This window comes from Corvus cornix, chromosome 3, assembly GCF_000738735.6.
Source record: "Corvus cornix cornix isolate S_Up_H32 chromosome 3, ASM73873v5, whole genome shotgun sequence".
In the NCBI taxonomy this organism is placed as follows: domain Eukaryota; kingdom Metazoa; phylum Chordata; class Aves; order Passeriformes; family Corvidae; genus Corvus; species Corvus cornix.
This window is the reverse complement of record NC_047056.1, coordinates 65,835,701-65,851,440: the sequence shown is the minus strand read 5'-3', so window position 1 is coordinate 65,851,440 and position 15,740 is coordinate 65,835,701.

Below are 15,740 nucleotides of genomic sequence, written 5' to 3'. Positions count from 1 at the left end.
TCTAATATTCAAATAGCCAGTTGAGAGAAGTTTCTCATAGTCCTGCAGAACAAAACAAACCCATCATAACTGTAACCAGCAAAACCAAATGAGAAATTTCCATTTTAGGACCCATCAATTCAATCAAATATATCGTTTGATGAATTCAGTAGGTTTTGTCTGTATGAAATGAAATAACTCATAGCTTTTGTGAATAGCCCATGGGAAGATTTTTACCTTTTGTTGTGTACCAGCATTACAGTAAATTATATAAAGAATTAATGGAGTGGCTATTTGGTGGTTTTGTATTGCTTAGTTCAGCTACGTTTTTGTGGATGCATTAATACTTTGGTTTTAATATATGCATGCCTGAAAATCTGTGTTAAAAATGACACATATTGAGCACAATCAGTGTCAAATGAATATTGCCTAAAGGAAAAAAAAAAAGCTTTTCTTTTTCTGAGAAAGAAAGATGAAAAATTAAATCCTTTTGATCTATTTGACAGTATCAATCACTTTGAACTAGTGCTAGGAAAGGCAAAAGAGGTGGGTGAGCAGGTCAAATTTGCTTCCACTTCTAAAGTAAAATTGATTCTAATACAAATTGTATCAACCAAGAGGAAGCCAGTATTGGAGAAGAACCATTTGTCTTGTGCACCATGAGCCCATGCCTAGCTGTGCAGAATTTGTGCTGGAAGAGAGGTGCAGTTCTTTGACCCTGAAGGTAATTAGGACATGGGAATATTGCTCCAAACTCAAAATTAGTGAGAAAGTTGGCCTTTACCTTTAAATATGTAGTGAAAACACAGTGAAATAACTTGTAAAACATAAACCTGTGTATTGTTCTGTCATCCCACATGCCAAATGGTCAGATCAGTATCCTGCCACCTCTCTCCATCTTCATGTAAGTGATTGGTGGTCACAGAGAGGAAGGAAGTCTGCAGCGCGGAGCCGTTTAGCAGAATCTCAGATCTGGTGCTGACTATTAGAAGGTCACAGATATACTGGAATAGGAACAGATATCTCATATGATGCAGCACAGTACTCTTTCCCTCGGTATGGGGTCAGGACTGAGTGGACTTTAAGCTTATGGGGCAAGAAACAGTGGAACAAAAAAACCCCCACACTTAGTACTTGGAGAAAACCTGTAGAGATGTTCTCAGTCTTAGAAAAGCAGGTATTTGGACTAAAGAAACAATGGAGGTCATTAATGGCATACCTCTGGACAGAGGTGTACTGCTACAGACTGGGCATCCCACAGCAACAGTTACTGTGCTAAAAGTAAAATTGGCCATCAAGCTAAACTTAAAAGGGTTGAGGCTGCCTGCTAGTGATTAGATCAGCATAATTCAGGAGGCCTGACCTGCTTTTGAAAACTGAGGATGGATTAGAATTAGTTTTAGGTTTGATACAGTCCAGGTTGTAAGTAATAGACTTTTGTATGAATGGTTTTGGGCTACGGTTTAATTGGAATCACTAACCTAACTTTAAAGTTTGGAGTAAATTTGATATTAGCCAAGGGATGTAGTCTGGGCAAGGATGGGCTGGTTGGTGTGGGTCTAGGAACTGTTGCAAATAAGGGCTGGTAAAGCTATGCTAAATTTCCTGTCTGCAACAGGTCATAGGTCTAGTTTTTATGATGAAATCTGTTTGTAGGATTTGGGAATAGCTATGACTGGGCTTATGGGCTTGGATTCAGGCTACCATGTTGGATCAGGCTGCACAATACCTGAGCTTGGCTTACAACTCTTGCCATAAAGGTTTGCATGATGTGTTTAACTCAATATAGTTAATTCATGAACAACTGATGCTCTCTTCCTAGCGATGTACTTAGGATGGAGCTTAAATCTGAGTAATCTTTTACATGAGGGTTAACTTCAGAGGTTGGGTCAACATGAAGCTGAGACCACAAGATAATGTTGGATTTAGAAATGGCCATCAAGCATGACTTAATGCTGCTACTTAGAGGGACCCACGAACTATTCTTAGTTCTAGAAAAAACAGAATGTAGACAGAACAATATAGATTACTGTTGTACTCAGAACTATAATTATTATTTACTTGGGCAGGAACAGGTAAAAGCGGGCTGTTTCTGCAGCTGTGAAGCTGTTGAGCTTACACAAAGCTTACTGTCAGACCAGATGATCTAGTTATGATTCCTTCAAGGTCTAGCCTTAAGACTAGACTTAGAACTGGTTTGAAATTTACATTTGGAAACAAAAGACGATCAGCCATTTAGGATAAAGCCAGGTCTAGAAGAAACAAGCGAGTTGTTTTTGGAACAACAATTTGGAGTTTTAGGTGATGGAGATCACATTACTGGTCATACTTCTGAGGCTGGCATTGTGAAATCTGAAGTTGTGGTTGGGGTTCAGGCCAACATGAAGCAATGAACCTGAATTAGTTCTGGGTTTAAGACCTTCAAGGATTTATGCTTATTATTGAAATTAATAAGAATCACTATCTTCAGATAAGAGTTCAAGTAAAAGTTTAGGACTAGGTCAGTAATTGTGTAATACAGGATCAATGCATGTCTAAGTAGTTAGCTGAAACTTCTTTGGTGGAAAGGAGATGCATCTTTCACAGCCTCAGATGAGAATGATATCATTGGTGGAAGGACTGTAGGACCTGTAGCCTCAAGAGAGATGCTGCAACATTACTAACAGTTAGACCTCAAGTAACCAACACCATGGGGATGGTGAAAGATCAGGAAAGCAGGAGATCCTACCACAAACTGTGCTGCCATGGTCACCAGACATTTGCAGCAACTACAAGTCTCAGCAGAATCCCTTCTTAAAAGGACCTGAGGCCTTATGCCAAACAAGGCATAAGCAGGCAAAACAGGAAAAAAGTAGGGCTGCGATCTGAAATATTGTGCCCACTGCATAATGAGAGTGACATCAAATACCATTTCTCTACATTTGGGTTCTTTGCTATTTGCACAGTTTTCTCCCATTCAACAATGGCTGCATGTTACAATGCTGCATGGAGCAATGGTTACACAACTGGGAACACGTAAAAGATTATAGTAGCAGCTGAACTAGGAAAACCTACTTCCCTTCCTTTTGGCTTAGTTGATTATTATCCCTGATCAAATAAAGGACCACATGTTCATACTGCCCTTGTGCCCTGGTTGCTACAGTAAAAAGAGACATACAGTGAAATTGTACATTTAGAGTACTACATGCCTTTTTGATTTCTGTCAAGTTTAATTTTCCCATATAATTCAGTTTTGTTCAGACTTAATTGATTAGTCACCTGTTTTGCATCAAAATACAGAAAGATCACTCTAAATTCAACTACAATTATTTTTTAGAAATAATCTCCATCACAGTAAAAATAGCAACTGTGTGTAATACAGTAATAGGCCTTCCTCTCTTTCTATTATGGTTTTTACCAAGCTTCATCTTCAAAGTATGATCAGCCTTCAAACACTATGCTAGATGTACTGAATCCTCTAACAGCATAATTCCCTTGACTCTAAATGTTTTTTCCCATGTAGGTGTGCCATCCAATGACTGACCTACTGGATCTGTGCTCCTCTACACCCAATCCACAACAGCTGTGAGTTTCTTACAGTCCCCAACTTTCAGTTTTTCTGAGCACTTGCATTTTAGAGCTCACATGGCCAATCTTCAGGCATGCTTAAGATAGCAGTTACCCAGCTTCCAGCTCCTGAGAGAGATCTGATGAAACATCTCCAGTGTCCTAGATGCAACAGTTCTCTTTCAGTTCCACTTCTGAAATGACCAAAATACTTCTCATTGTATGATTGATAGGATGGGCAATGTTTAAGGAATTTTAGAAAAGAATATAAAAAGTTTCCTACACAACTAAGTTCCTTCTAGAACTGAAAAGTGAGTTTCACTCTGTATAAAAGGTATGTGGAAAAATCTAAGGAAATTAATTTTTTAAAGAGTGAAACATTGAGGATTAAACTGAAATGGACTCAGTCCATTGTAGTGGGGAGGTAACACTTCACTTAAATAAATAAATACTAACTAAGCCATAGGCTAAATTTGATATTGAGCTATTCCAGCTGATCATGGTGTTTGCTCATTTGGAGGAAAGTCAGATCTCTGATCCTGCTCCAAAATTTACATGTAGTAGAATGGTGCTATCAGAAGAAACTAAAAACATAGTCAGCTTGGTTTGTTACTCTGTTTGCAGAGTGGTCTTTATCTTCTGACAGTCAACCCTATAGAGTATACTCAGGCTTCAGCCTGTAGCCAAGCAATTTCCTGTGCAAAAAAAGAGTGAAATAAAATCAATATTTTGTCCACTGCAGGGTCCACATCTACTCTAGACCATCAATGTGATCTCCATCCCTTCACAGTCTTCCAAGAGGAGCCTCCCAAATCTCCTGCTCTGTCCAAAGAGCTGGGAATGAGGTTCACACTACTTCTGTCAGTAGTCAAGAAGTGATACGCCTCTGAGTCCTGGACAACTCATTCACAAGCAAAACTGGACTATATAGGCCTGGAACTTTGTCCCTTTCTCATCCCTCTCCAGACAAGATAGAGTTTGGCAGGTGGCTGTCCCTAAGAAACGCATTAGCTCAGCAAATCCCTTTCCTTAGCCCTTGCTGCTCTTGGAGATTCTTAGAATTGTGGCTCACATGATTTCCATGAGCCTCTCCATGTATCCTAGATGTGGGAATCCTAGATGCCTCAGCTGTTGCAAACAAGACAGAGATCATCTCAGACTGAGATATCTGGTTGGCAAGAGGTCATGTAATAGTCATGCAGTTAGTACATGACAAGCTTTAAGCCCCTTCATGGCTGGCTTTCCATGATCCTGGGAAGTCTCATTGGAGTCTGCAATATGAGGGTGAGATGTTTCTCCACCTGCTTGGACTACTCTGTGAGCCCCAGCCCAGGCTGGCTGCAGCCCTGCAACAGTGCTAATCATAAGAGCTGACTCTGACCGCCAAGAAATGCTGGCCACATGGCAGACCAGATTGAACTGGACATCACACTGACTCTAAGATAAAACCGGATGATGTCCAGAGAGTGTGCAGTGGAACAGATGTGTTCAGTCAACACCTGGCTATGTGCTGTATGTCCTTGTGGCTAAGCTGAGAGGTGAGCAGAGAGATAAGCCAACAAGTGCCTGGGCATTTTTGAGTGGCATTTAGAGTTCAGCTTTGTTAACACTGATGGGTGCAGAGAGCTGTTGATACATATGAGGAATCCAGCCCTTAATCCTGTAAGTAATAGAAAATATCTTGTAAAAATATCCCGACATCTAATTTATAGATATCTTGCTTCTGTAGCAAAACTTATCTATCTTTAAAGAAACTGATCTTCATCCTTGCAGTGCTGAGCAGAACAACACATGGAAACATGTAAAGCCCCCCTGAGACTGCTGTTCCCACATTTGAAAATGCTATCCTTTGTTCTTTCATCTTATTGACAATTCTAAAGGTAAGGCAAGGCTTCCACATCTGCATTTAGTTTCTCAAGTAAGCAAACAGTTCTTCTGAAGTGTTGCACACTCAGCAGTTCCTGCTGGCTGGCATTAATGAAATGGCTTTACCAGGAAAGTGCATGCTGGAGAGCCACGGAGATAAAAAGAAAACTCACAGAGTGGGGGTGGGTGGGTGTGGGCACGGCTCTCACTTCACGTCACTGGCCTACAGCAGCACTGGGTCAAATGCTACACTTTTCCACAACTACAGCATGGTACAATGGTCCTGGTTTAGGAAAAGAAATAAAGAGCTAGAGTGGGATTGAAATTAGTGAAACCCAGTGTAACTAATAACAATAGTTATTGTTGTCAGATGGGATTGAATTAAATGGAATTTTTCAGCAACCTGCAATCACACTGCATTGACCAGTTTTCTGTCAGTCTTCAGGAATTCTGAAGATTTGTAATTTCCCTGTGAGAGGTTAATGAAGCGAGCCACTGGGGCAGGCAGTTTGAGACACACCAAAGGGTGGCCAGCCCTTATCAGCTTCTCGGGTCCTGGAGTGCTGACACTACTTAAACAGCAAAAATCTGCCCCTCTCAAGCTCTGTTTTATTTACTGTCCCTCAAGAAGAGCTTCAAAAGCTGTAATGCCAAACAAAATCAGACTGAGATCAAAGCACAGGTCTACACAACCTGTGTGACGGACATGATATGTGGGAGAACATTTGGATCCGAGATTTAGGTATATTGAACATTTGCTGCCTGATTTAGCACTTTGCTCTGCCCTGAAAGAAAATTCTTCTTTGGCAAACTAGAACATGAGAAAAAAAAAAGTGAATTTTGATGAATACAACCAGGAAGATTCCCTGCCAATTCTCTCTCTCTCCATTTTTCAATAACTCAGGTCTATGTTAGAAGATGTGAGAGTGCATTTGTCTCTCTCACGTATTTGTCAAAGGAGCTCTGCCAATCTGACTGCCAGTAACAGAATGCAGGTGAATACACAAAACTGAGGCAAGATGAATCAAAACTAAAAGACTTATTTACCCAAGGGGTGCACAAAAATGCCTGACCTACTGATTTAAATTCAGAGCAGGAAAGTAGGAAGCAGGAATCCAGCAAAACCCCTACTTCATCTCAATACACATTCAGCAAGCATTTTGGTCTGCTGAAACTGCAAACCAAAACAACTCATGGAAACAAAACAAAAGAAAAGAATCCCACACAGCTGTGAGAAAATAAATTGTTTTACCAAGGCAGAGAAAGATAGCCCAGGTTTTAATACCTGTCAGTATTACAGATTCATACATATTTGTGTCATAACTGTTTCAACTAAGATAATCGTCTTTGTGTTGACTTAGTTACACTGGTGAAGGCCCAGAATTTGGGGTTGCCGAGTGCTGATGCTCATTTTGATGTGAATTGCCAGATCTTTTTACCCCTGGAACAATTTGTTATGACTTGCTCTATACTGATTTAGTGCAACTTGCAGGAGTAGACAAATCCTGAGAGATTTGTTCAAGATTATCCAAGCAGATGTGCTAGTGTTTGAGCAGCATTGAGAACTTCAGCTACAAGGTGTTGGAGTGGGACACCTTGCAGGGGACATACACAGGTAGGTCAACAGACACAAATGGCTTCACTAAAGCTGCTTCTCTCACTTCTGCCTTAACCCATCTTCTTTTTTCTTTCCCTAAGCACAAAGAGCTCAGTGGTTCTCCACAGGAGCAATCTCTCTTGCCAGGCTCTGCCCTGGTAGATCTGGAGTTCCATCCATTTTTCTTACTTCTCCCAGTGGAAGTTCCTGGTGAGGGCTGAGTAGTCAGTCAGAAAAGGGAGGTGCCCACTCTGAAGCCCTCTACTTTGCTCCTGGGACAGGAGGATCCAGGAGTGCAAGTCCTATGTGCATCTCCTCTTCCAAGGAGTGCAAGTTCCACACACTTTTGCACATTGTCTTAGAAAAAGGAAATTATCCTCATTTTCCCTTTCTATCCCCATCCTAAGGGGGGCTTTGCAATTAAAAACATGATGGCGTTTTGTTCCCAGAGAGGAGGGGTGGAGCGGGGGGGTGGGGAAATTGCCCATGTACCATAACAGATGGTTTAAGTGCAGTGATTACAAAATCCTGAAGTTAAAATAGTTTAATTACAAAGTCAATACTGCCTCCAACCTCTGCTAAGCCCCTAGTGTAAAAACAACAGACGGTATAGCGCAAACGGTAGGACAATATTTAACCAGAACTTTGCATTAGCTACTGCAGTACAGCTCTCCATCAGGCCTTCAGCAAACGGAAGATCAACTGATTTTCCCAGCCTGTATTTGTTAACCATCTCTGCCTCAGTATCAATGGGCAGCTCTGAGAGAGCCACAAACAACCCAAAGGAAATAAACTGCAATACTATACTGCATGCACAGGCTCAGCAGGGTTGTATGTAAAGTCCAATATTTCAAGGGCACCTGAGGGAGTTATTAGCACCTTGTCAGGAATGACTACAGAGGTAAAAAAGATGAGCAGGTTGAGGTACTTACATATAAAATGAAAATAAAATTCAGTGAAATAAGTGATGTTTTATTTCATACGCTGGATTTTATAGAAAAAAAAAAACCAGAACATGGAAAGTCATGGGGAAAGAAAAAGGTGGGGATGATGCCAAATAGCCCAGACTTGATCTTTCACATGCAGGGAAAGCAGCAGCTCTACAAAGCAAGTAGTAGGGAAATCCCACTAAGCTGTGCTCTTGCAGCTGAGAGGTCTTAGCCAAGTGTGTACATATGCTGCATATTCTTTAACAGCGACAAACCCTCCCTCTGTTGGGCTGTGTCCCTTATAAACACATGGTCAAACATGGAGCTGGAAGAGCAAGTCTGGCTCTACTTTACTAGCAATACGCTAAAATCCAGTCTCATCTGCCTCCATCATGACACAGCAGGAGATGTCCACCATCCCTGCTGCACATGAATCACTGTGAGGCACTGCTCACTCTCCTGCCTGGGTGTGTAAACCAGGCACTGGGCAAGCTGGTGACAAGAGATACGGACCCAGGAATGTAAAAGCCAAAACAGAAAAATGGGAGATCGTCTTCAACACTTTTTTTTACCATTGACCCGTGAGCAAAATCAAAAAGTAAAGCAAGGGGGAAAATGGGCTCCAAAAGTGACACTACAACATGGAGGAGATCTCATAACTGTGTTTCACCTTTATAATTTTTACTGCAGGGTTTGAGAGATGCAGACTAACTTTGGGTGTTTGAGATAATAATTGAAAAGTCAAATAGGAGTTTCTAGTAGCTGATTTGTTTCTCTGGGGTTCTTCATAAGTAACAGCATTTGGGGCAGAGAGCTGCACTGGCTAAAATGAGGGGAAGGGACACTCTGCTGTATCCAAGAGAAAATCCTCTTTAATGATTAAGAGGAAAGAGGAAACATTCCTAGGGCTTGATCCTTCAGGTTGCTGTATATTCCAGTCCAGCTTTTAGTAAGTTAACTTTACATATATGAGTAGATTCATTGACTTTTGATTAAGACTGAGTGCATGTTGAAGTGCTTCATTTCATTAGAGTGGAAACAATCCTCTTTAATAACAGAAAAGAACCCCATAAACTAATGTTCTGGAGGAAACCACAGCATGACTGGCATAACACTGACAACACAAAAACAATTTGAATTATTTTTATATGTGAATAGAAAATACTTGTATTTTTTCCTAGAATATGATAACAAATGGTTTTTTTACTATCTATAATAGCAAATAGCCCTTTAAAGCATATTGTAGAGGACTTGCAAATGTCTAGTAATTTCTTTAATTCTCAGGCTTGCCTGCTTTTTTTACCCTAAGCAGGTACTTGTAACTAGGAAATCAATCCAAATAAATAAGGCATGGCCACAGCCTTATTTTAAAGATTTGAAAAAATCTTGGCTTGGGGCAGAACTCATGAGTTTATATCCGATCTCAGCCTCTCCCCATAGTGCATGTTGGACACAATTGCCATGTCTGCTCTCAGGATAATTCTGTTTTTTATCCAGTAGCTCTTTAGTGACTGCCCTCACCCAGAACCAGAGGGACTGATGCTCAGTGCCCAGTTCTGAGAGCAGGACTCTTCTCTGCCAGAACATAAAGTAAACCTGGGCATCCCTTGCCTGAACAGCTTCCTTGAGGGAAAAGCTGTGAAGTGAAAGCATCTGCTCTGTCTCCTCCTGAACCCCCAGAGGAGCTAAGGATGGAGACTGTCTTCCTACAGGTATACATTATGTAGACTCCATAGATAAAATACATAGGAGTTTGGATACCAAAAGTCCAGCTGGAGTTTGGTACTAAGAGCTCCCCACATCTCCTGCACCAGCACTTTACAGCAGACACTCTTTCTTTGCCCAACATCACATCAAGTATCCACTTTTTGGAAGGGGCCTTGTATCCTGAGGAGGGCACAAGTAAATAGGTAATTTTGAGTGATTTCAGCTTAGGTACTGCTGTGAATACTGCAGTTCGGTTGGGAATTTTGGCTGTCATCATTGCTAGACAAGCACAGTCCCAGGAAAAGCATGCCAACATCACAGTTATGATGTGTTTCAAGAAATACAACCCTTTGGGAGAAAGCGTGCCTGGTGATGCATTAAAACAGTGCTACTAAACCAAGCCATCCAACAGTAGCTGTTTGACACAATGCACATTGGGGATGACCTCCATGGGCTGGCTAGAAACCACAGCACTCAAATTCTTCCTTACTATGCCACATTAAATGTTGGTTTCAGTAGGAATTTCATGAGCAGATCAGGCAGAATTCAGTCCTAGTGAACGGAGTCTTAACTTCACACACTCACAGGAGACTACTCCTGCAGGTTTCCATTCTTTATGGGATCTCTGCTCTCTGAAGACAGCTGATTTCACTCCAAATTCATCAGCAAAGTGCTGGCACAAGGACTATCAGTGCTGTCATCGCTGCTATCGGTGCTCTCACAGCACGTGGTGATGCTGCCGGGGATTATGGCCCTGCTGCTCTGGCAGCACCTCGGGCACAGGGAGGAGGAGGAGAAAGGCAAGTTGTCACCACCCAAAGCTCGCCCTCTGAAAGTCTGGAGGTGAAATGGCAGTGCAGGCTTCCTCAAGCCCTCATCAAAAAGCAGGGGATCTGAAGCCTGAAATCTATCTGTGCAGTATATAGAGGAAGATACATTTTAAAAAACTAAGCAGGAGGAATCCTGTTGTTGTAGACTGACCTTTTTGCCTTCCAACAAACATTTACCCAGGGTTGTCTCATGACTGGTCGACTTTTCTAATCCATTAGAAGGTGATGCTGTTGCATGACATGATCAAACACCAAACACAGCAGAAAGGCCATAACTATATCTAAAAAGCCTTTGCTTTGTCAAAGCCTTTCACTAATGCTAGCAACAAAATTATTGAGGTCTGTAATGAGCTGATGTCTTGTCAAATAAGCCTTCTTATGAGAGTGTTAAGCTTTATATCTACTTTCAAATTAAACACTTCGGATTTATTAATGTTTCCTTTCCTCTCCAAATTTCTTTGTTGAGAAGAGGTGCCAGAGGAAATGTACTGGTAACAGTAGGATGTGAAGTATAGTTTAAAATACATTAAACATATGTTGATGGGGCCATTAGCAGAGTTTATAGATACCACCACCTGTCTCTGACTCCACTTGCCATTACTTTAGTGACAGAAATCATACTGTAAGAGAGGTGGTGTGCTACCATTAAATCTTTACTCCTGTGTTAGAAGGAACATAGCAGCAAATTCATGCCTTATTGCTGAAAGGCATTTCCAATAATGGTTCACTTATTGAGCCATATACTTTTATTTATAAATAAACTGAATAAATGAGTGGAGCAGGGGCTAAAGAATAAATATCACTCTGGGTTTGGATGCAAAAGAGTCTGAATATCTGAGAGGGAAACCCTTTGCCATTATAAATGTTCCGCGGGGCACTTAATGCTTTACTTGTTCCTTTTAAGCCAGCAAGGATGACCTTAAGAGCATCACTGCGAAGGGAACTCTTGGACCTATTACAGGTAGGGTTTATTGCCTTCGGGCAAAACAGAAAAAGGAAGTTATTAAAAAGACACGAAAAAAACCCGCCCCAAACCCCCCCAAAGCCAAATAATAAAGTAAAAATACCATAAAATAAAGTACAATGAATGAAATACAGTAAGTGAAGGTAAATGGGCGCTGACATCGCGGGCGGCACCGCCTCGGCCCTGGCGTGCCCCCTGGCGGGCGCGGTGCGGGCGCGGAGCGGAGCGCGGGGCGGGGCGCGGGGGCAGCGCTGCCGAGCCGGGCTGGGGCAGCGCGGGCGCGGTGCGGGGCGTGCGGCGAGTGCGGCGTGCGCACGGTGCGGGCGCGGTCCTGAGTGCGGTGCCGGCTTGGGGCGGGATGCGGTGCGGCGGCTGGGGCGGGGCGGGCGCGGCGCAGAGCACAGTGCGGGGCGTGGTGCGGGACGCGGTGAGGAGTGAGAGATGGCGCGGGCGGGATGCGGGGCGGGATGCGGCGCTCAGTGAGAGATGGCGCGGGGCGGGATGCGGGGCGGGATGCGGCGCTCAGTGAGAGATGGCGCGGAGAGGGCGCGGGGCGGGCGCGGTGCAGGTGCGGTGCGGGCGCGGGGGAGGCGTGCGCACGGGGCAGACACGGTGCGGAGTGGGCGCGGTGCAGGAGGGGCGCGGAGCGCGCAAGGCCGTCATTCTTGAGGAGGTTCGGAGTGCGGCTCACGGCCGGCAGCACTGCTTCTAAACCCGTGGTAAGAACAGTGCCTCGCAAAGCCGGGGAGCGTCAATTGCCCCCAGGTGCCCGTTCCTGCCGTCTTCCCGAGGGGACCACCCTGTGTTTGTGCTGCGGGGGAAACCCCAAAAGTGCCCTTTGCCTCATGGTTAAAAGGGACACAGCGAGGCAGTCACCCCACAAGGAAGGAAAAGAGGAGCACGAGTGGCACGGAGGCTGGTGCAGCCTCACGCAGCCTCAGGGAAAAGAGAACTATACAAGTCTCAGTACTGAGGTGGGGAGAGGAGAAGAAAGCAGACAAAGACATATAAGTCTCAAAGTTGTGTCATGGACGTGGGCAAATAGTGAGTGCATCGGAAAAGGTGGGATAGGACATTTCAGAAAAACAAAAAGAGCTTTCCTAAAAATCGAGGTTGAATTTCCCAAAAACTAACATTTAGAAAATGTTACTCACCATCTACTCAAAGAATAGGCCTTTGCCCAGCCTCTCCGCTGCCTGCCAGGCAGACTGGGGAGAACCCTTAGCAAAAGCAGCTCCCAGCAGCTCTGGTCCTCCTCTGAACCCAGCCTCAGTGCCACTGCCCATGGGTGACCTCTGCACAAGCATCCATGGCAAACAGAGCAGGTGTGAGGAAAGGGATGGAGTTCCTTGCAGAGCACAAGTCCTACACAGAGCGACTGAGGGAGCTGGGGTTCTCTACCCTGGAGAAAAGAAAACCTGGGGTGACCTTACGTCTCTCTACAACTCCCTGAAATGAGGTTGTAGCAAGGTAGGTGTTGGTCTCTTCTCCCAAGTAGCAAGCAACAAAACAAGTTTAGTGGTTTAGTGGTGAACCTGGTGGTGCTGCATTCAGAGCTGAACTCAAAGATCTTAGAAGTCTTTTCCAACCTAAATGATTCTATAATTCTACTGTCCTTTCTGGAAAGAGAAGGGAAAAGGTTGCTAGCCTTTGTCCCAGTAGGCTTTCATTAGGGGAAGCCTCAAGTTTGATCGGGAGATGGCAGCACAGTTCTGGAAAGCTCGAATAACTCTCCCACCCTCTCTGCCGGTTATCAAAACCTCAGGACGAGGACGCTCGGGGAAGCAAAGCACCCTTCTGCCCACTGGAAGAAGAATTTAAAAGGAAAACCCATGCATATGCCCAGTAAGTATTTGAACTGAACTGCTAAGAACCCAGTTAAAGAGATATAAACTGAAATTGCTTCTGTGCATCAGTCCTTAAGCGTGGTGACGGCACACATCTCACTCCAAAATGTTGCAAACTTTCACAAGAGGAAAAAAAAATCCCTGAAGAGATGAAATGGCAAAGATACCACTGGAGTCTTCATTGTTTCAATCCTTTTAAGAGTTTATATGGAAGTGTCCGCATATCACCAACACCAACAGAAAGATAAAATTGTGAAATGCCTCTTTCCTGTTTTCCAGCATAAGCTTTAAATGGGTAAAAAAGATGATTTGAAAATTTGCTAGCTTGATAAGCAGGGCTTTATGTCAGACCCACAAAGAATCTGCTGCTTGATGCAAACCCAGAACCAAAGCTGTAGAAAATATAAAGTACCTGTAAAGTCAAACAAACCTGAGCAAAACTAAAATCACTACAAGTGAACTGCTTCTGACTTATTCCTAGATGAGCTTTCATTCCGAAAGTGCGGGCAAAGGCAAAAATATTTTGCTTCTCTCTTGCCCCAGACTCTAGGCTTGCTCCATCTGCGATGGAGGAATTCCCACAGACCTGCAGGTATTGCCAGGAAAAAAAATTGTAATTCATTAGGTGGTGCTGAAAGTCTTTGCTGGAAGCGCCATCATGTTGACCATGTCAGCATTTTCTAGAGCTGGTCTACCTGAGGCCTTATGAGGGGAGATGCTATTGCAAAAGCTGTTTGGAGTTAGTTTGCCACCATCTCTGGCACCCTAGTCAGATTCAAGACCTTCAGGTATTCACTGAATATACAAATCAGTGCATGTAACCCCTCTTTCTGCACTCCAACATAGTCATAGATCCATTTCATTTTTGACACTTTATTTAGTATTGGAAACATTCAAGGAACGTAACAAATGGAAATTTAAGGTTTAGCCAGATTGTATCAACTGTTGGTATTGGAACATCAGTGAAGCTCAAACAAGTTTCACTTGGCAGGACAATTGCACAAAAGCATTTAATGTTGAATCACAAGCTATTTTCAAGGTTCATACACACAAAAGGGTTCAAATATAAGCAAATTAAAGCCCCAGTATTAACGAAAAATATTCTCCTTTCCTTTCTACTTGCCAACTATTTAACCTGGTCAGGAGACAAATTCACGTGGGATTAATTCTATGGAGCCAACCTCAGATTCCTCCTGGGTTTCCTTGAAATGAGGTATCCTTTGCTTCCTATCCTGCACGGTTTGGTAATGCAGCTGCACATTGTTGAAAAATTGCCACAATTCATGGCGGGATGGCTGCGCTTCAGCAATGAGAGAAGTTATTTGGAATACATATGTCTATGTTTGCATGCTTGTGAAGCTTACATGTCTGGGTTGTTAAGCTGCAGGAAGCTCCCTGATGGACAACACCACAATATGCAATGGATGGCAATTAGGCCATGAACCCGAGCAAAAAGAAGCTGATCCTCAGCACTGTGAACTCCAAAGGAACTTTAGGATACTTTTGTAATTCAAAAGGCTAAAATCTCCCGTAGAGTGGAAAATCATGTAGAAGATGAAGCAGAAGAGGTAAAAAGCCCTCTTCACAGCCAGTGACTCCTTGTGTGCTGTGTGGTGTGGGGATCAAGCCTTGGAGCCCGGTGGCCTCAGGGTGCTCCTGTCTTTGCACAGAGCACCAGCAAGAGATGTGACCACGAGGAGCTGGATGGAGGCAGCTCCTGCTGCCACTCTTGCTCCGTGCCCCTGGCTGTGCCCAGGCAGGGCTGGGTGCTCGTGGGCACAGGGGGCATCATGCCCAACTGGTGTTACAGGCATTCTTCACAGGTTTTAGACTCACTTGCCTCCTCCTTTCTCCTGTCATGTGATAGAGGGGGAGTGTTTGGCAGTATAAACACCTTCTGCTTTGGAGTAAGATTTTAAAAGGGAGGGAAAAGCAGAGATTTGGGCTGTAATCTCACTGCACCAGTCTTTTTTGGTAATGAAGGCACATCCCTGCACAGGTACAGCATGGGAAAGCAGAGGGCTCAACAGGGCCTGAATGGCACTGCTGTACATAAAGATGTGATGACTGGGACAGTCAAGAGCTGGGGCTCATTCAGATCCACACTGGATTAATTAAACCTCTGCAAACCAAATTCACAACCTACAGCCCAGGAACACGAGCAGCAGATTTGCTCAGGAGCCATCTAATTGCGAACTGAACAAAACCTCTCCTTACAATGTGTAGTGGCTGGTACTGGCACAGAAAGTGCTTGTCTGTGCTTGTTTCATTTGGCCCTGAAAGAAATGTGTCTCTGCCTCCCAGGTGCACAAATTCCGTGACCACTCTTGGTGCCCTTATGCCTACACAGGCCATGAGAATATCATGCAGCAGAAGCTTGCTCTTTCTCCAATTTTTTATTTGAACACAAATGGTGTGTCCAGGAGCATTTTTAAACTGACATGATGAAGGCTTGCTGCAAGAGGCCAGATGAAG